Source organism: Budorcas taxicolor, chromosome 8 (assembly GCF_023091745.1).
Source record: "Budorcas taxicolor isolate Tak-1 chromosome 8, Takin1.1, whole genome shotgun sequence".
NCBI lineage: Eukaryota > Metazoa > Chordata > Mammalia > Artiodactyla > Bovidae > Budorcas > Budorcas taxicolor.
Window position 1 is genome coordinate 91,738,440 of NC_068917.1, and position 20,784 is coordinate 91,759,223.

Sequence of the window (20,784 nt, forward strand, 5' to 3'; positions counted from 1 at the left end):
CCCATGAATCGCAGCACGCCAGGCCTCCCTGTCCATCACCAACTCCCGGAGTTCACTTAAACTCATGTCCATCGAGTCGGTGATGCCATCCAGCCATCTCATCCTCTGTCACCCCTTCTCCTCCTGCCCCCAATTCTTCCCAGCATCAGTCTTTTCCAATGAGTCAACTCTTCGCATGAGGCAGCCAAAGTACTGGAGTTTCAGCTTTAGCATCAGTCCTTCCAAAGAAATCCCAGGGCTGATCTCCTTCAGAATGGACTGGTTGGATCTCCTTGCAGTCCAAGGGACTCTCAAGAGTCTTCTCCAACACCACAGTTCAAAAGAATCAATTATTCGGTGCTCAGCTTTCTTCACAGTCCAACTCTTACATCCATACGTGACTACTTGAAAAACCATAGCCTTGACTAGATGGATCTTTGTTGGCAAAGTAATGTCTCTGCTTTTTAATATACCATCTAGGTTGGTCATAACTTTCCTTCCAAGGAGTAAGAGTCTTTTAATTTCATGGCTGCAATCACCATCTGCAGTGATTTTGGAGCCCAAAAAAATAAAGTCTGACACTGTTTCCACTCTTTCCCCATCTATTTCCCATGAATAATTCTGTAGGGTTGACTAAATACCCCATCTTCCAGTAAGTAAACAAATTTGATTTCACCCTGGCATAGTCCTAGAATTACTAAGTTTAAAACTCAGCAGCGGCCACAGGACTGGAAAAGGTCAGTTTTCATTCCAATCCCAAAGAAAGGCAATGCCAAAGAATGCTCAAACTACTGCACAATTGCACTCATCTCACATGCTAGTAAAGTAATGCTCAAAATTCTCCAAGCCAGGCTTCAGCAATACATGAACCGTGAACCTCCTGCTGTTCAAGCTGGTTTTAGAAAAGGCAGAGGAACCACAGATCAAGTTGCCAACATCCGCTATTTAACAAAAAAGCAAGAGAGCTCCAGAAAAACATCTATTTCTGCTTTATTAACTATACCAAAGCCTTTGACTGTGTGGATCACAATAAACTGTGGAAAATTCTGAAAGAGATGGGAAAATCAGAGCACTTGACCTGCCTCTTGAGAAACCTATATGTAGGTTAGGAAGCAACAGTTAGAACTGGACATGGAACAGACTGGTTCCAAATAGGGAAAGGAGTACGTCAAGACTGTATACTGTCACCCTGCTTATTTAACTTATATGCAGAGTACATCATGAGAAATGCTGGGCTGGAAGAAGCAGAAGCTGGAATCAAGATTGCCGGGAGAAATATCAATCACCTCAGATATGCAGATGACACCACCCTTATGGCAGAAAGTGAAGAGAAGCTAAAAAGCCTCTTGATGAAAGTGAAAGAGGAGAGTGAAAAAGTTGGCTTAAAGTTCAACATTCAGAAAAGTAAGATCATGGCATCTGGTCCCATCACTTCATGGGAAATAGATGGGGAAACAGTGTCAGACTTTATTTTTTTGGGCTCCAAAATCACTGCAGATGATGATTGCAGCCATGAAGTTAAAAGACGCTTACTCCTTGGAAGAAAAGTTATGACCCACCTAGATAGCATATTGAAAAACAGAGACATTACTTTACCAACAAAGGTCCGTCTAATCAAGGCTATGGTTTTTCCAGTGGTCAAATATGGATGTGAGAGTTGGACTTTGAAGAAAGCTGAGCGCCGAAGAATTGATGCTTTTATTTATTTATTTTTTGGGGGGCATTTATTTATTTATTTATTTAGTTTTTTATTTTTTTAATTTTAAAATCTTTAATTATTACATGCGTTCCCAAACATGAACCCCCTTCCCACCTCCCTCCCCATAACATCTCTGTGGGTCATCCCCGTGCACCAGCCCCAAGCATGCTGTATCCTGCGTCAGACATAGACTGGCGATTCAATTCTTACATGATAGTATACATGTTAGAATGCCATTCTCCCAAATCATCCCACCCTCTCCCTCTCCCTCTGAGTCCAAAAGTCCGTTATACACATCTGTGTCTTTTTTCCTGTCTTGCATACTGGGTCGTCATTGCCATCTTTCTAAATTCCATATATATGTGTTAGTATACTGTATTGGTGTTTTTCTTTCTGGCTTGCTTCACTCTGTATAATCGGCTCCAGTTTCATCCATCTCATCAGAACTGATTCAAATGAATTCTTTTTAACGGCTGAGTAAACCCTCCTACACTGTTGGTGGGAATGCAAACTAGTACAGCCACTATGGAGAACAGTGTGGAGATTCCTTAAAAAATTGCAAATAGAGCTGCCTTATGACCCAGCAATCCCACTGCTGGCCATACACACCGAGGAAACCAGAATTGAAAGAGACACATGTACCCCAATGTTCATCGCAGCACTGTTTATAATAGCCAGGACATGGAAACAACCTAGATGTCCATCAGCAGATGAACGGATAAGAAAGCTGTGGTACATATACACAATGGAGTATTACTCAGCCATTAAAAAGAATTGATGCTTTTAAACTGTGGTGTTGGAGAAGACTCTTGAGAGTCCCTTGGACTGCAAGGAGATCCAATCAGTCCATTCTGAAGGAGATCAGCCCTGGGATTTCTTTGGAAGGACTGATGCTAAAGCTGAAACTCCAGTACTTTGGCCACCTCATGCGAAGAGTTGACTCATTGGAAAAGACTCTGATGCAGGGAGGGATTGGAGGCAGGAGGAGAAGGGGACAACAGAGGATGAGATGGCTGGATGGCATCACTGACTCGATGTACATGAGTCTGAGTGACCTCTGGGAGTTGGTGATGGACAGGGAGGCCTGGCATGCTGCGATTCATGGGCTCGCAAAGAGTCAGACACGACTGAGTGACTGAACTGAACTGAACACTAACCTAAATATTGAGTAAATTCCAGCATTGTTGTTTAAAATCTTTTATCCAGTGAGAACAATGCATGCAGCAGGTAGCGTTGTCTCAATAGTAAAGGATGTTGTATTTTTAAAAATGTTGTTGAAGTATGGTTGATTTATAATGTGTTAATTTTTACTGTACAGAAGTGACTCAGTTATACTTACAGACATAAATATATATATATATATATATATACATATATATATATGTTCTTTTCCATTGTGCTTTATCACAGGACATTGGATATAGTTCCCTGTGCTATATAGTAGAACCTTGTTGTTATCCTGCCTCTGTATAATAGTTTGCATCTGCTAATCTCAAACTCCCGCTCCTTCCCTCCCTGATCCCCTCCCTCTCTTGGAAACCACAAGTCTGTTCTGTATGAGAGATGTTGCCTTTTTTGATTGACAGGTAGGGATGAAGACAGTCTTCAGTTGAACTTGGATACAGCTGAACTGTGTGTGTTAGAGATGATGCTTTGCCTCAGGCGTCTGGACTTAGCTGCCTGCCTACCTTGGCTCCCTAGATTTCTGCATCTCCTCTTTCCCTTCCACCTGGGCAACCACGCCCCATAAATGTAATTTATAGCCTTCCAATCTACTTGCCTTGGTTGTATGGATTTTTTGCTCACATATATACGTACCAGGGAAAATACATATTTTGTGCTTCTGTGTTTTGGAAATTCACAAACATGATATTGTTCCACAAATCATTTCTCTCTTTTCCCCTTTGATACTTGTTTTTGAGATCCGTCAGTGGTGCCTCTGTGTGATGAAGTGTTACTTGGGTGGGCCATCTGGGGCTCACTGGATACACAGTCTACACATCACTTCCTGAGCTCTTTTGTGAAGGATTAAAAAGCTGAAGGTGCTGCAAACCTTGCGCTTGTTTCCCCCTGCACCTGGTACGGTCTCTCTTGGGCCTGTCCCAAGAGTGCAATTTTTGATTGCGGAATGTATATGCATTTAATGTCACTGTGGGGTTGCAATTACTTCAAGAATGGCTAGCGTTATCGACATGCACAGTGGCAGAGGATGAAGGTCCCTCATCTGCCTCTTCTCTCTCTAATTATGCTAATATGATGGGGGTGGGGAGTGAAGAGATGTCTTATTGTTTGCCATACAGTTCTTTGATTGCATTTTAACAGGTTTCTTTGTAAATTTTGTATTCCTATCTTTCCCCCATATTTCCCCTTTAATTTTCTTATTGGGCTTTCTGGAGTTTTCTCCAGTCATAGAATGTCCATATGTACTCTCCCACGTCTTCACCTCTCAGATAATTTTGTCTGTGACCTTCTTCATCAAATAAAAGTCTTTTTTTTTTTCTGGGAATATAGCTAAATCCATTAATTTTCCCCTTTATGGTTTGTAGTTTTAAAAGATTTCTCACCTACCAATCACAGGTATACTGCATCTTCCTTCCGTATTTTCTCCTATTGGCTTCATGGTTTTATCTTTGACATCTACCTTTCAAGCCCAACTGAAGTTACTTTAGAAGATGATATAAGAGAAGGACCCAACGTCTAAAAAATCGCCACGCAGTGAGTCCATTTTCCCATCACTATTTACTGAAGAACTCACCTTTTCTCTGTGGTGCTGAGGCTCCTTCTAACACACACTAAGTGCTCTGTGTCGTGGGTCCATTTCTGGACTCTCAGTTCTGTTCTGTGGGTTTGTTCTGTTCTGTTCTGTTCTGTTCTGTTCTGTTCTGTGCCTTGTGCATATTCCATACTGCTTTAGTCATCACGGCTTTGAACTCTCCTAATATCTGGTGGCGTGGGTCCTTCCTCTTGAATCTCCTTTTCATAAGTTGTCTTAGATATTCTCAGACCTTTATTCTTTGTTCTGAGTTTAGATTCAGTTTACCAAGTCACCAAAAATATATGCTGGGATTTTGAGAGGACTTGTGCTGAATTTGTAGATTAATTTGAGGAGAGCTGACATTTTTTAATAGTAAATCATCACCTCCATGAACATGGCATGTCTCCACTTATTTAGTGCTAAGATATCTTTTGTTAGAATTTTAAAATTCTCTCCAGAAAGTTCTGTTTCCTTTATCAGGTTACTTCCGTGGGTGCCTAGTTTTAGTGCTTGTTTTAAGTGATATGTTATTTTTGATTACTTCTTCTCAATAGTTATTGCTGCAGGGAGAGGAAGGTAGTGTGATCTTGATTCTGGAAATTTTTCTGACTGTCGTAGTTTTACTGGACAGTGGTCATGCCATTGCAAACGTTGACAGTTTTTCCCTCTTGTCCTCCAAATCCCAGACCTCACAGGGTAGTGCTGAGCTGACCAGGGACTCTTTGAGCATTGGCCAGGAGGGGGCGCCCTTGTGCAGTTTCCAACTTGGAAAGAAAGTAGAGTCGCTCAGTCATGTCAGACTCTTTGCGACCCCGTGGATTGTAGCCTACAACGCTCCGTCCATGGGATTTTCCAGGCAAGAGTACTGGAGGGGGTTGCCATGCGGGCTTTTGTGGTGGCTCAGACAGTAAAGAATCTGCTTGCAATGCAGAAGACCCGGGTTTAATCCGTGGGTTGGGAAGATCCCCTGGAGAAGGGAACGGCTTCCCACTCCAGTGTTATTGCCTGGAGAATTTCATGGACAGAGAAGCCTGGTGGGCTACAGTCCATGGGGTCGCAAAGAATCAGACCAGACTGAGTGACCTTCACTTTCTCCCTTAAGGATGATGAAAGCTTTTGTAGATGTTCTAATCAGCCTAAAGGACTTCATTCATTCACTCATTTTTCATTCAACAAATGTGTACTGAAGGACTACTAATCCAGATATTGATTTTGGCCCCTGGTATAGGTCCATGACAAGTTGGAAGGATAATCTCTGCTCTCATTAACATATATGTTAATTACCCAATACTTTTATCATGTATAGGTATTGAACTTTATCAAATGTTTGTTCGACAGCTTTTGAGATAATACCATGACTTGTTTCCCCTAAAGTCCATTTGTCTGGGGAATCACACAGGTAGATTTTTCTGATGTTTCATCCTGGTATAAACTCTGCTTGGTCTATGACATAGTAACCATGGATTTGGATTTGGAGTCTGAACATTTCCTTTAGAATTTTTTCAGGTGCTGTTCATAAGAGAAATCTGTCTTCATCATCTTTACTTCCTTTGGTTGTGTGTTCATCAAGCGATGTCAAGATTATGGGGTTATACTCACCTCTTACAATGATCTAGGTTTACTCCAAATCAGAGAAACCTCCTCCCCCAACCATTTTGTCTCATATAGAATACTTTGTATAACTGCTTCTTCTTTACCCTGATTTATTCTTACCCGGAAGCACTTAGCACAAACAAGCACTCTTATTTGCTAATTTATTATTTAGCTTCCCCAACTAGAATAGGGCTTCCCTAGTGGCTCAGCAGTAAAGAATCTGCCTGCCAATGCAGGAGACGTGGGTTCAGTCAGTTCAGTCCCTGTGGTGGGAAGATCCCCTGGAGAAGGAAATGGCAACCCACTCCAGTATTCTTGCCTCGGAAATTCCATGAGCAGAGGAGCCTGGCGGGCTACAGTTCACAGGGTCACAAAATAGCTGGACATGACTTAGAAACTAAACAACAACTGGACTATAATCCCCATGAGGGTAGCAATCTTGTTCAGTTATTTCCCACCATCTAGAATAGTTATTTCCCACCATCTAGAATAATTATTTCCCACCATCTAGAAAAGGGCCAGAGAAGGCAATGGCACCCCACTCCAGTACTCTTGCCTGGAAAATCCTATGGACGGGGGAGACTGGTAGGCTGCAATCCATGGGGTCACGAAGAGTCGGACACGACTGAGCGACTTCACTTTCACTTTTCACTTTCATGCATTGGAGAAGGAAATGGCAACCCACTCCAGTGTTCTTGCCTGGAGAATCCCAGGGACGGGGGAGCCTGGTGGGCTGCCGTCTATGGGGTCGCACAGAGTCGGACATGACTGAAGCGACTTAGCAGCAGCAGCAGCAGCAGCAGAATAGGGCCTGGCACATAAGTGGTGTTCAATAATCATTGGATAACTGAATACATAAAGCAACCTCAGACCTTTGCAGGTTAGGAACTGAGGACCCAAGAAGGCAACCTGGGTTCACAAATAAGTTTTCTACACAGACTCAGTCCAGAGTTCTTTCCATCTGCATTGAATACCTATGAAATTTGTTGTAGTTATCTCTAAGTAAATAGAAGAGGAAAATAAGCAATTCTGATAATATAAATATTTTGGTTGAAAATTTTAGGAATTTTTTAAAAATTAAAATTTAGCTAAATTATACCCTCTTATAGATCAAAGATTATTATTATTATTATTTTTTGGTCACTCAGTCTTTATCGACAAAAGGATGATTTATGAAAAGATATGTACTACTAATATATTATACATTCACAAACTAGTATAGAGATAATGTAGAGGGTAAGAAGGAGATGAAGTTAGACCAGATGTCTGAGCAAGCCCCAAACACCCCAACACTGGGTTGTCTCTACAACTTTAATTTTGGAGCAGAAATTTGCAGTATGGTTGGGAAAATGTGTGAATCACACCTACTAATAACTGTTCTTTTGGGGGGCTTTTCATTGGATCTGATTATCTAGCTTAATTGATCCTATGGAGGACAGCTTTAGTTGAAAGGGAAAATGGAAATCAAAGACTTAATTAAAAATATAATGTCGCTTGCTTGCTGTGAGGACACGAAAATAGACGATGAACACATTCTCTTCAATATTTATTCATCTGATTTTCATGGTAATTGGTTGGTCCCAGACTATAAAGGGGAAAACTTGGCAGAACAGATTACTCAGAAAAATAAGGATGCAGAACAGTTCTGTGTCTAAATTTACCCCCGAGTATATCAACCTATGTGCCTCCCCACTGTGCACTGATTGTTCAAGGCTCCTGGGGGCACTGATAACGGGTGACGGGGATGGTTGTGGCTGGGCTTCTGAGCTCCTGGGTGGTTACCGACCCTTGAAAATACCAGCTGGAAATAGGCCCGTGAGTTGGTCTGTAGGAACAGCCTCAGAGATGGCATCTGGTGCACTTTTTTTTTTTAATCTTTTCAACATCTTTCAGAAACATTTAGTCAGCGCTCTGTGTCTAAAATTATTCCCTGAGTCATTTATCACTGATTCATCACGTTGGCCTTGAAGGGCCAGCAAAGTGTGGTGGGCAGCGAGCGTGCTTACATTTGAACAAGCTGCTGTCACACATGGCTGGTTGTTCTGTGGGCCTCATTAATGTGATCTCAAGTTGTTTGTTAACGTGGTCTCAGGTTGTGACAGGTTTGAGAGCACATAGGGGCTTTTGCTTTCATACAATCACCAAACCACAACAGCCATCCAACTTTCACATTTATTAGGTTGTTACTTTCTTCTTAGTGTAATTAAGAAAACACAAAGCCTTCCCCCAATCCCTCCACTTAATAAAGCCATGTTATTATTTTTCAATTCCCTTTTTACCAGTTAGTCTAGACTGTGCTGCCTTAACAAATAATAGGTGAATTCTGGTTGAAAGTGATTTAATCCAGCAGAGCTTCTGTTCCCACTCACACCAAGCTGGTGTCTGTGGCTCCCTAGTCTCTCTGGTCCTTCCTTGGGTGGCTCAGGGATGCAGGCTCGTCCATCTCCTGGGTCTGCCTTGTCACCATGGAGAAGAGAGGGATGGAGGAAGATCAGGGGCCTCACTGGGAAGCTACACATGTCACTCAGCTCATGGTCCATTAGTCCCCACCTGACTCCAAGAGAGGTGGAGAAATGTAAGGAAGCATGAAAACTGCTTGACTGACAAGTTCATCTCAACAATCTATCTTTTAACTTTCTGTCAATGTCGTGTCCCCAGATATGAACAAAAAAGGCAGAAAGGGTTTAATGAAAACCAATAGGCCCCCTCCTTCCTCCTTACCTTATTTCCGATTCCGAGAGAGACAGGCTCTGCCAATGGATTCTCTTTAAAGTTCTTTCAAGAGTGCTTGATTCATTAATTTAAAATTTCAAGACATTGTTTCTTAATGTTCCCTGTGAACTCTCTTTGGTCTACCTCATTTTTGCTACCTCTTTAATTTTTTGACAAGTATTTTAGTTTTTGTAGTGCTTGTTTTTGTGCCTTGCAATCTACCGAGGCTCTCTCCAGGTCTATCAGTGTAAGGTCCGGTCTCTCGCAACTTCGTCCCCTGCCCCAGGCAGACTGGGCACCCTTCAGGTCCTTTCTTTCCTCCCCCTTCTTCCTCCATCTGTCTTCTGTCAGCACTGGCTTCACATTTTTCTTTAATGCACCAGAGCAAAGAAAGTGGCCTAGTGAATTCCCAAGTACTTATTAATGGCTGCAAAAATGACCAATATTGTTCTAATGTCATTTCAGCTGTATCTCACCTCATTAATTTTTTTTTGGAGTATCTTTTGGAAGCGCAGTATACAAAAACTTTCTTCTCTGGAATCATTTGAAAGTCAACTGCTCAGATATTCCATCACCCCCGAGAGTACTTGAGTGTGAATTCCTGCTAACAATTCTGCCTAACCATGGTACAGACACCCGAATGAATCAGACCTTTATCCTGCTGCATCACCACCAGCTCATCCTCCAGAGCCTTTTGTTGTCCCAGGAGTGTCCTTTGTCCTGAAAGGATCCAGTTCAGAATCATGTGCTGCGTTCAGCGGTGATGTCTATTTAGCCTCCTTCAACCTAGAACAGTTCTCAGTTCAGGTTCCTCTGATGTGTCCTCATTATTGGAGTCAGCTTATGCATCTTGGATGAACTATCAGAGGAACACTACTCACTGTCTCACTGCATCCTGCTGGGGAGATGCTGGCTGCTGGTGAGTGTTCACCTGGACTGTTTCACCGAGGAGATGTCGGCATGCCTCCCCATAGCAGACCCTCTCCTTTCCCTTGAGTTAACACTGGGGGAGGTACTTTGAAAACTACATAACTTCCCTCTTCATGATCAAACTTCCCATCTAATCACTTATTTATTTTTGCTGTTGTGGATTTCTAGTTTCCTGTTTTATTCAGTGGGCTATTTGTTGTTGTTCAGTCGCTCAGTCGTGTCGGACTCTGCGACCCCATGGACTGCAGCACGCCAGGCTTCCCTGTCCTTCACCATCTCCTGGAGCTTGCTCAAACTCATGTCCATTGAGTTGGTGATGCCATCCGACAGGTTATACTTAATTATTGTATTCATTTTGATGCTCCTTCAAGCTGGCTTCTATGTCCTTTTGATATGTCTTTATCTTTCAGCATCTTCTTTCTTCTGATGCAAAATGATAAACCTTGGCCACCTGGCCGAGTCCTGCAGTTACCCACTTCTCCAAATGAACTCTGCTCTGGTTCCTTCAGAAACCAAGATCTGGGCATTGCATGTGCTCATTGCTGGTGGGGTGTTGCTGCTACCAGACCCTCTAAATGGGCAGACACTGTACACACACACACACACACACACATTTATTTCCATATCTATTTCTATATCTATCTGTGAAGGTGAAGCATTAGTTGCTCAGTTGTGTCCGACTCTTTGCGACCATGTGGACTGTAGCCACCTGGCTCCTCTCTCCATGGGATTCTCCAGGTGAGAACACTTAAGTGGGTAGCCATTCCCTTTTCCAGGGGATCTTCTCCACCCCAGGGCTGAACCCAGGTCTCCTGCATTGCAGGCAGATTCTTTGCCATCTGAGCCACCAGAGAATTGGAAACCAGGCGTTCACAAAAATTCTTCTAATTTCAAGCTACAATCACAGGGTTCATTTTTACTTTTTTCCTTTTCTCTGTCTTCAACTCCCTTCTCCAACAATAAGAAACCTGACTCCCATTATTCTCAACAATTTAACCTATTTGATGAACTCCTTTGTATGTGATACATCACCCATCATGGCTGCTGCCCCTACTGTGTGTGGAAACCTTCCTCACCCAGCCTTGACTTGGACTTCCCGGCCCAACCGTTCTCCACGTGATCCCTCCTCACCTTGTTCATGCTCCGATGCCTGTGCCACTCTACCCTCCTACATACACACCCTCCCTCTCCTTGGCTCTGACCACCATACTGCACTGACCAACCTTCTCCCTGGCATGGATGCCTCTGCCAGTCCATCCATCCATCCCATGGGCATTTCCACTCTGCTAACACTCCAAGATGCCATGTGGGGCCATTGTGACTACATGACCCTCATAGCCCACCGAGACCTATCTTCTTGGCTTTTGGACTGATTGTTCTTTTAGGAAGGAAAAGGAGAAGAAAGGAAGGGGAAGGAGGAAATTTTCAAAGTAATTCATAGCAAATTCTGGGCCTCCTGTCATTTCTCCTGTAACTTCTGCAGGAATCTCTACCAATAAGGACGCTGCAACAATAACATATCATCGTTATACCAACAAAACCAAAAATAATTATGGAACATATTGAAATTTTCCTGATTATCTTAAAGATGTTCTTTTTATAGTAAGTTTGTTGGAATCAAAATTGATAGATGATCTGCATAATGCATTTCGTTATGTCTCTTATGGTTCTCTCTGTTGCAACTTTCTTTCTGCGTCCCTCTTGATTTATTTGAGGAATTAAATCCCCCTTGATTTATTTGAGGAATTAAACATTTGCCTGTAAAATATCCCGCATTATGATTTGGGTACATTATGATTTGGGTACATTATGATTTGGGTACATTATGATTTGGGTCCTTGTTTCCTTGTGGCGTTATTTAACTTGTTTCTTGCCTCCTGTATTTTCTGTGAACTGGTAGACACAGAGATCTTTAAAAACAGTCTTATTGGGATATAATTTACATAACACCCATTTAAAGTGTATGATTCAGTGGTTTTTAGTATATTCACAGATATGTGCATCCATCATCACAGTCCATTTTGTAATTTCATGCTGTACCATTTAGCTCTCACCCTTCTAGTCTCCCATTCTCCAGCATTAGGAATCACTCAGCAGTTTTCTGTCTCTGTAGATTATCCCATTCTGGATTTTCATTTGAACAGAATCATACAACAGGTACACTTTTGTGACTAATTTTTTTCACTTAGCATAATGTTTTAAAGGCTTATCTATGCTGTAACATGTGTTAGCACTTCCTTTTTATGGATGAATAATACTCCATTTATGAATATACCACATTTTATTTATGATTAATCTGTTGATGGGCAGTTGGCAATTGTGAATAATGCCACTGTAAACATTATATAAAAGTTTCTGAATGGACATATATTTCATTTACCTTGGATATATACCTAGGAGTTGAATTAGTATGTCAAATGGTAACTTTATAAATAGTCACTTGAAATGCCAGACAATTTTCCAAAGCAGCTGCATCATTAAGCAGTGTATAAGGGTTCTAATTTCTCTGTGTCATCACCAACACTTGTTATTATCTGACTTTTAAATTTGAGAATACTAGTGGATATAAAGTGGTATACCAGACTGGTTCCAAATAGGAAAAGGAGTACGTTAAGGCTGTATATTGTCACCCTGCTTATTTAACTTCTATGCAGAGTACATCATGAGAAACGCTGGACTGGAAGAAACACAAGCTGGAATCAAGATTGCCGGGAGAAATATCAATCACCTCGATATGCAGATGACACCACTCTTATGGCAGAAAGTGAAGAGGAACTAAAAAAGCCTCTTGATGAAAGTGAAAGAGGAGAGTGAAAAACTTGGCTTAAAGCTCAACATTCAGAAAACGAAGATCACGGCATCTGGTCCCATCACTCCATGGGAAATAGATGGGGAAACAGTGGAAACAGTGTCAGACTTTATTTTGGGGGGCTCCAAAATCACTGCAGATGGTGATTGCAGGCATGAAATTAAAAGACACTTACTCCTTGGAAGAAAAGTTATGACCAACCTAGATAGCATATTCAAAAGCAGAGACATTACTTTGCTGACTAAGGTCCGTCTAGTCAAGGCTATGGTTTTTCCAGCAGTCATTTATGGATGTGAGAGTTGGACTGTAAACAAGGCTGAGCCCCAAAGAATTGATGCTTTTGAGCTGTGGTGTTGGAGAAGACTCTTGAGAGTCCCTTGGACTGCAAGGAGATCCAACCAGTCCATCCTGAGGGAGATCAGCCCTGGGATTTCTTTGGAAGGACTGATGCTAAAGCTGAAACTCCAGTACTTTGGCCACCTCATGCAAAGAGTTGACTCATTGGAAAAGACTTTGATGCTGGGAGGGATTGGGGGCAGGAGGAGAAGGGGAAGACCGAGGATGAGATGGCTGGATGGCATCACTGACTCGATGGACATGAGTCTGAGTGAACTCTGGGAGTTGGTGATGGACAGGGAGGCCTGGCGTGCTGCGATTCATGGGGTTGCAAAGAGTTGGACACGACTGAGTGACTGAATTGAACTGAACTGATTGTGGTTTTAATTTGCATTTTCCTTGATGACTCTTGATGTTGAGCACCCTTTCATGTGCTTATTGGCCATTTGGGTATCTTCTTTGGAGAAATGTTTGTTCAGATCTTTTGCTCATTTTTTCCCTTCATTTTTTTTTTATTGTGGCAAAATATATATAGTGTAAAATTTACCATCTTAACCATTTTTGAGTGTACAGTGATATTAAGTATGTTCATATAGATATACAACCATCACCACCAGCTACCTTCAGAAATCTTTTTGTCTTGCAACACTGAAACTTTATACTCGTTAAGCAATAACTCCTGCCTGCAATGCAGGAGACCTGGGTTTGATCCCTGGGTTTGGAAGATCCCCTGGAGAATGGAAAGGCTACTCACTCCAGTATTCCGGCCTGGAGAATTCCATGGACTGTATAGTCCATGGGGTTACAAAGAGTCAGACACGACTGAGTGACGTTCACTCTCTCACTCATTCCCATCTCAGAGCCCCTGGCCTTCACCACTTTACTTTCTCTGTCTATGATTTTGACTACTCCAAGTACCTCATGGGCTTCTCCAGTGAATCAGTGGTAGAGAACCCATCTGCAATGCAGGAGACGTGGCAGGAACTTTGGGTTTGATTCCTGAGTCAGGAAGATCCCCTGGAAAAGGAAATGGCAACCGAATCCAGTATTCTTGTCTGGAAAATCCCACAGACAGTCCATGGGGTCTCAAGAGTTGGGTATGACTTAGCAACTAAACAACAAGTACCTCATATACTTGGATTCATACAGTATTTGTCTTTTTATGTTGGTTTCTTTCACTTAATATAATGCCCTCAAGTTTTATTCACACTGTAGCATGTGTACTAATTCCCTTCCTTTTTAAAGTTAACTAATATTCCATTGTATGTATGAGTTCCAGTTTCTACACATCTTTGCCAACATTTCTTATTTTCTGTTTTTTTTTTTTTTTAATAATAGCCATCACAATGACTATGAGATGTATTTCATTATACTTTGGTCTTAGATCCATTTTCAGTTAGTTTTTGTATGTTGTGTCGGTTAAGGGTGCGGCTTTATTTTTTTGCATGTGGATATCCAGTTTTCCCAGAGACATTTGTTGAAAAAATTGTCCTTTCTCTAGTCAAAGGCCTTGGCTTCCCAGTCAAAAAAATTTGCCCACATATGTGGGGGTTTTGTTTTCTGGGCCCTCTATTCTATTCCCTTGGTCGATATGCCTATCTTTAAACCAATATCTTATTGTTTTGATTACTGTAACTTTGTAGTGAGTTTTGAAATCAGGAAGTGTGAGTCTTCTTAGTTCTTTTTTTTTTTTTCGAGATTGTTTTGGTTATTCATGTCCCTTGAAAGCAGAGACATTAGTTTGCCAACAAATGTCCGTCTAGTCAAGGCTATGGTTTTTCCAGTGGTCATGTATGGAAGTGAGAGTTGGACTGTGAAGAAAGCTGAGCACTAAAGAATTGATGCTTTTGAACTGTGGTGTTGGAGAAGACTCTTGAGAGTCCCTTGGACTGCAAGGAGATCCAACCAGTCCATCCTAAAGGAGATCAGTCCTGGGTGTTCATTGGAAGGACTGACATTGAAGCTGAAACTCCAATACTTTGGCCACCTCATGCGAAGAGCTGACTCATTTGAAAAGACCCTGATGCTGGGCAAGACTGAGGTCAGGAGGAGAAGGAGATGACAGAGGATGAGATGGCTGGATGGCATCACCGACTCGGTGGACTTGGGTTTGGGTGAACTCTGGGAATTGGTGATGGACAGGGAGGCCTGGCGTGCTGCGGTTCATGGGGTCGCAAAGATTCAGACACGACTGAGCTACTGAACTGAACTGGGCTGAATATAAATAGTGTTGTTTTAAATTTCAAATTCAACTTGTTCATTGCTTACATATAGAAAAGCAATTGGCTTTTGTATATTAACCTCTTATCCTGAAACCTTGATGCAATCATGTATTCATTCCAGGAAAGTTGGGTTCTTTTTTTTTTTTTTTTTTGGTTGTTGTTGCTATTGATTTTTTGAGGTTTATTCATAGATAATCATATTATCTGTGAGCAAACACAGTTTTATTTTTTCCTTCTCAAGTATTTCCTTTCTTGACTTATTGTATTAGTTAGGACTTCCATTTTGGTGTTGAAAAAGAGTAATGTAATGGGACATCCTTCCCTTGTTCCTACTTATAGTGGGAAAGCATCATTACTTATAATATTCCTTTATTATCCTTTTAATATTCCCGAGATCTGTAGTGATGACCCTTCTTTCACTTCTGATATGAGTAATTTGTGTTTTCTTTCTTTTTCTCTTAGGTAGCCTGGTTAAAGGCTTACTGATTTTAACTTTTAAGAGAACTAGCTTTTGGACTCATTGATTTTTCTATACTGATTTCCTATTTCAATTTCATTGATTTCTGCTCCAATTTTTATTATTTCTCTCTCTTATTTGAACTTAAATTGCTCTTGCTTTTCTAGTTTCCTATGGTGCAAGTTTAGATGATTGATTTCAGATCTTTCTTCTTTTACAATACATGCGTATTTTAGCCTATTCTCCTTGTTGTTCAGTCACTAAGTCATGTCCAACTCTTTGCCACCCCATGAACTGCAGCATGCCAGGCTTCCCTGTCCTTCATTATCTCCTGGAGTTTGCTCAAGCTCATGCTCATGGTGATGCCATCCAACTGTCTCATCCTCTGCCGCACATAGTTTTCTAGGGTTAACATTCCTTGTGTCATTTTTGTAGCAAAATCCTTTATGCATCTGGAGGAGTTTGTCCTAAGTTTATCTGGACTGCTGGGCTTTTAAAATCAGCCTTTGACATTTCCAACACATGGCAGGTCAGCCCCACAGATAGTCTATGGGCTGCAAGTTCTCTGGGCAGAATCCAGATGGGCTTTCAGCATGTATTTATGGGAATGAAGTAAACTATTTCTTTATATTTCTTATCCTTCTGTGTGCCTTTGGTTCCATGTGTGCATGTTTATACTGGCCATCCTAGGCACTACAAAAACATTGACCAGTGGTCCTCAGCTTGGGCAGCATGTTGCAGTCATGGAGGGAATATGAAACATACTAGTGGCCAGGCCTCACCCCAAGCTCCTGGTGGAGCTGGCCTGGGCATGGAGTTATGGAAAGCCCCTCAGCTGATGCCAACATGAGCCTCGGTTTAGACCACTGTCCCAGACACCTCCCCATCATAAATCCTGCATCTGCCCTATTGCCCTAGAACAGAAATGAATGTTAATCATTAAGAAGTGGGAATAAGGAATCAATGTAAAGGCAACACCCTGACAGTACTAGGCTCAGGCTGACCTCCTGGATGCCTTCATCCTCCTAAAAGGAGCCTGTTATGCACTCAGGGGTCCTTCTGGGTGGGGAATTCTACGGAGCTCCAGGAGGATTAAACAACCTTGATGCAAAGATGCCAGAAAGTCTTGCATAAGGTGTTTTTTTTTTTTTTTTTTTTTTTTTTCCTGAATGTGCCCATCAGATTACATCCTTACTGAGGCTTAGTGCCCAAGAGTCAGGAGACCTGACTGGGAAGTTTCTTCCCCTTCAATACTTACAGAGTTGGGTGGAGAGGGGCCTCATAGCAGAGTTGGATCACAGGAGAGGAAAACATCCTCATTTAAAAAAGTTTAAAACCTGAAGCAGATGGCTTCTGATATCCACATCTGGAGCATAGAGTTAGTGGAAGACTGGGATATGGGACTGAAGGCCCAGAGATACAGGACTGAAAGACATCCCATGTCTTTGGGGTTGATGGAGGGGGAAGAGATAAGAGTGACCATATTATGGCAGGGGAGTGAGACTAAGAACTTGGGGAAAGATGAATTGTATTTCCCCAAGAGATTGTCACATTGAGTGAAGTATCAGACAAAGAAAGAGAAATATCATATGATATCACTTATATGTACTTATAAAAAAAAAGTTTCAAATGAACTTATTTACGAAACAGAAATAGAGTCACAGATGTAGAAAACCAACTTATGGTTACCAGGGAGGAAAGTGGGAAGGCATAAATTGGGAGGTTGAGGTTGACATATACACACTACTGTATATAAAACAGATAATGACTAAGAACATAGTGTGTAGTGCAGGGAACTCTACTCCATACTCTGCAATGACCTATACAGGAAGACAATCTAAAAAAGAGTGGATATATGTAATGTTGGACAAGGAAATGGCAACCCACTTCAGTATCCTTGTCGGGACAATCCCATGGACAGAGTAGCCTGGCGGGCTACAGTCCATGGTGTCACAAAGAGTTGGACACGACTGAGCGACTAACAACACACACACACACACACGTATATGTATGGGATTCTACACGGCATTAGTGGTAAAGAACCCATCTGCTAATGCAGGAGATATATGAGACACAGGTTTGATCTTTGGATAGGGAGAATCCCCTGGAAGAGGGCATGACAACCCACTCCAGTATTCTTGTCTGGAGTATTCTTGTACTTGCCTACAGTATTCTTGCCTCCATGGACAGAGGAGCCTGGAAGACTACAGTCCAGTTCAGTTCAGTTCAGTCGCTCAGTTGTGTCTGACTCTTTGTGACCTCATGGACTGCAGCACACCAGGACTCCCTGTCCATCACCAACTCCTGGAGTTTACTCAAACTCATGTCCATTGAGTCGGTGATGCCATCCAACCATCTTATCCTCTGTCTTTCTCTTCTCCTCCCACCTTCAATCTTTCCCAGCATCAGGGTCTTTTCAAATGAGTCAGTGTTTCATTTCAGGTGGCCAAAGTATTGGAGTCTCAGCTTCAGCATCAGTCCTTTCAATGAATATTCAGGACTGATTTCCTGATGGACTGGTTTGATCTCCTTGCACTCAAGGGACTCTCAAGAGTCTCCACCAAGACCTCAGTTCAAAAACATCAATTCTTCAATGCTCAGCTTTCTTTATAGTCCAACTTTCACATCCATACATGACTACTAAAAAAAATCATAGCTTTGACGAGACGGACCTTGTTGGCAAAGTAATGTCCCTGCTTTTTAATATACTGTCTAGGTTGGCCATAACTTTTCCTCCAATAAGCAAGCATCTTTCATTCTATGGCTGAAGTCACCATCTACAGTGATTTTGGAGCCCACCAAAATAAAGTCTGTCAATGTTTCCACTGTTTCCCCTGTTTCCCCATCTATTTGCCATGAAGTGATGGGACCAGATGCCATGATCTTAGTTTTGTGAATGTTGAGTTTTAAGCCAACTTTTTCACTCTCCTCTTTCACTTTCATCAAGAGGCTCTTTAGTTCTTCTTCACTTTCTGCCATAAAGGTGGTGTCATCTGCATATCTGAGGTTATTGATATTTCTTCCAGAAATACCTTGATTCCAATCTTGATTCCAGCTTGAGCTTCATCCAGTCCAGCATTTCTCATGATATACCCTGCATAAGTTAAATAAGCAGAGTGACAATATACAGCCTCGATGTACTCCTTTCCCCATTTGGAACCATTCTGTTGTTCCATGTCCAGTTCCAACTGTTACTTCCTGACCTGCATATGGATTTCTCAGGAGGCAGGTCAGGTGGTCTGGTATTCCCATCTCTTTCAGAGTTTTCCACAGTTTATTGTGATCCACACAGTCAAAGGCTTTGGCATAGTCAATAAAGCAGAAGTAGGTGTCTTTCTGGAACTCTCTTGCTTTTCCGATGATCCAACAGATGTTGGCAATTTGATCTCTGTTTCCTCTGCCTTTTCTAAATCCAGCTTGAACATCTGGAAGTTCACAGTTCATGTACTGTTGAAGCCTGGCTTGGAGAATTTTCAGCATAACTTCGCTAACATGAGATGAGTGCAATTGTGCAGTAGTTTGAACATTCTTTGGCATTGCCTTTCTTTGGGATTGGAATGAAAACTGACCTTTTCCAGTCCTGCGGTGACTGCCGAGTTTTCCAAATTTGCTGGCATATTGAGTGCAGCGCTTTCACAGCATCATCTTTCAGGATTTGAAATAGCTCAACTGGAATTCCATCACCTCCACTAGCTTTGTTTGTAGTGATGCTTCCTAAGGCCCACTTGACTTCACATTCCAGGATGACTGGCTCTAGGTGAGTTATCATACCATCGTGATTATCTGGGTCATGAAGATCTTTTTGTACAGTTCTTCTGTGTATTCTTGCTACCTCTTCTTAAGATTTTCTGCTTCTGTTAGGTCCATATCATTTCTGTCCTTAATTGTGCCCATATTTGCATGAAATGTTACCTTGGTATCTCTAATTTTCTTGAAGAGATCTCTAGTCTTTCCTATTGTTTCTATTGTATTCTATTCTATTGTTTTCCTCTATTTCTTTGCACTGATCACTGAGGAAGGCTTTCTTATCTCTCCTTGCTATTCTTTGGAACTCTGCATTCAAATAGGTATATCTATCCTTTTCTCCTTTGCCTTTAGCTCCTCTTCTTTTCACAGCTATTTGTAAGGCCTCCCCAGACAACCATTTTGCCTTTTTTCATTTCTTTTTCTTGGAGATGGTCTTGATCCCTGCTTCCTGTACAATGTCATGAACCTCCGTCCATAGTTCTTCAGGCACTTTGTCTATCAGATCTAATCCCTTGAATCTATTTCTCACTCCACTGTATAATCATAAAGGATTTGATTTAGGTCATACCTGAATGGTCTAGTGGTTTTCCCTCCTTTCTTCAATTTAAGTCTGAATTTGGCAATAAGGAGTTCATGATCTGAGCCACAGTTAGCTCCCGGTCTTGTGTTTGCTGACTGTATAAAGCTTCTCCATCTTTGACTGCAAAGAATATAATCAATCTGATTTTGGTGTTGACCATCTGGTGATGTCCATGTGAGGAGTCTTCTCTTGTGTTGTTGGAAGAGGGTGTTTGCTATGACCAGTGTGTTCTCTTGGCAAAACTCTCTTAGCCTTTGCCCAGCTTCATTCCAAGGCCAAATTTGCCTGTTACTCCAGGTATTTCTTGACTTCCTACTTTTGCATTCCAGTCCCCTATAATGAAAAGGACATCTTTTTTGGATGTTAGTTCTAGAAGGTCTTGTAGGTCTTCACAGAACCATTCAACTTCAGCTTCTTCGGCATTACTGGTCGGGGCATAGACTTGGATTACTGTGATATTGGATGGTTTGCCTTGGCAATGAATAGAGATCATTCTGTCATTTTTGACATTGCAGCTAAGGACATGGAACAACAGACTGGTTCCAAATAGGAAAAGGAGTACATCATGGCTGTATATTGTCACCCTGCTTATTTAACTTATATGTAGAGTACATCATGAGAAACACTGGGCTGGAGGAAGCACAAGCTAGAATCAAGATTGCTGGGAGAAATATCAGTGACCTCAGATATGCAGATGACACCACCCTTATGGCAGAAAGTGAAGAAAAACTAAACAGCCTCTTGATGAAAGTGAAAAAGGAGAGTGAAAAAGTTGGCTTAAAACTCAACATTCAGAAGACTAAGATCATGACATCCAATCCCATCACTTCATGGCAAGTAGATGGGGAAACAGTGGAAACAGTGGCTGACTTAATTTTTCTGGGCTCCAAAATCACTGCAGATGGTGACTACAGCCATGAAATTAAAAGATGCTTACTCCTTGGAAGCAAAGTTATGACCAATCT

At 41.7% G+C, this 20,784-nt stretch overlaps 1 protein-coding gene across 1 annotated transcript in view; it reads left to right on the top strand.

Moving 5' to 3' along the window:
• Positions 1-20,784, top strand: part of SHC3 (SHC adaptor protein 3) — a 180,875-nt gene that overhangs the window by 157,572 nt on the left and 2,519 nt on the right. The window lies entirely within an intron of this gene.